This window comes from Ceratina calcarata, unplaced genomic scaffold (assembly GCF_001652005.2).
Source record: "Ceratina calcarata isolate Rehan_Ccalc_2016 unplaced genomic scaffold, ASM165200v1 scaffold275.2, whole genome shotgun sequence".
NCBI lineage: Eukaryota > Metazoa > Arthropoda > Insecta > Hymenoptera > Apidae > Ceratina > Ceratina calcarata.
The window spans coordinates 99,278-100,900 of NW_017149745.1; positions in this window are offsets into that span (position 1 = coordinate 99,278).

The following is a 1,623-nucleotide window of genomic DNA, read 5'->3' on the forward strand; positions in this document are numbered from 1 at the left end:
GCTTTTAGGCAATATAGGTATATACTAAGTTTCAGTCTTTCTAGTGTTAAGTACATCTATCTACAGCTTGTGGCTGTAAATATTTCCCCTATTAATGGCAGACTGTAAAAAATTGTTCCATTTTTTGTGCTACGAGCGCCCGGACTATTAGTAATCAGAGGTTACATCAATTGAGAGATTCTGTTTAACTATGAGATGAACACTGTAGAAATTTGTATCTGAATTAAGTGAATTCTTTTGATAGATGAAAATCTGTTTATTTTAATTGTTGATACGGTCGATGATTGTTTCACAATTTCGAGTGAGATTCGTTCAAGTACGATTTTTGCTAAACGGAGGGAAGAGTGTAAAGACAGAGGTAGAATCGAGTGTCCTCCGTCCCTGTCTCGGGAGGGTGGAAGAACCCCCGGGGCCGGGAACGGGTTGGAAGAGGAGAGGGTTTCGTTGCCGTGGCAACGGCGAGAGGGGCGCCCGGCAGTATAGATCGCTATCCAGCCACCTCCTCAGGGCCGGGCTGGGAGAGGGCGAGGGTGGACGCCACCCCCGTTGCCAAGATGGCTTTATTACCCTCCGCCGAGGAGTTGCCGATGTTGCTCGCGAGCAACTTGCTCCACGACTCTAGGAAATGACTTTCGCGTGTCGGTGCTTTACTATCCCGCGTGTAGGCACACGCGTTCTGCCTCCCTCGTTCGATTCGATTTATGCTCGTCCCGCTCCTCGTTCGACTTTCGCCCAGACAAAACATTCAGGTTTTACAATCGTTCCTTTCTCCCGCATCTGTGCAGAGCAGAGACGCTCTCTGCTTTCGGTAATTGTACTATTTCTACGTTTCGTACTACGCTTGTAATCAGCACATAATTTCTTTGTCGAGTGTTGGATCGGATTTAATCGTCGTTGCCTTCGACAGAACCGGGATACCTTTTTTATTGATATAAACTACGATACGTCTGATATGAAATAATAGTTGTAAAATTGTAAAATTGTAGTTGTGAAATAATAGTTGTAAAATTGTAATCCTAAAAACATTGAATGAGTGATAAATGAAGTCTGGTTATTTATCAGATTTGGTAGTAGAGGTTGTATAGCAGGCTAACAATACGCTGATAGTTAGTTATAAACTGGAAGTAAGTTTTCGTGGAAGATGCAACGCCCGGGCACTGTGCACGGTCTCATTATCCGGTAGAACGGCGTTCCACGAGGCTTCTTGTTTAGATCCTCCGGCAACAGGACGCCAGCAGACGGTGCAGCGCCCGGGCCTGATTTAGTAAGATGAAAAGCTACCACCATCCGTGCGCCGGCGTTATCTAACGCAGACAGAGATTGCCTCTGTTCCTTGCCTTACAAAACCGAGGGTGGGGGAGGGCGAATAGCACCGAGCCTGCGCCCCGTCGAGGAAAACCCTCGGCAAAATCGATGCTCGTCAAGCTAAATCGTCTTGCAAATTACCAACGATCCGATCATCTTGGAGATTTCACGAAAATCTGCAGAGACACTGTCTGGTATTCAATGCTTATTAGTTTCGTAAAAAAATATCAGAATTATTTCCTGAAATATTTTCTAACGAAGCGATAGAATGATTTTCATCGATTCGTTCATTACGTTAACACTAGAAAGACTGAAACT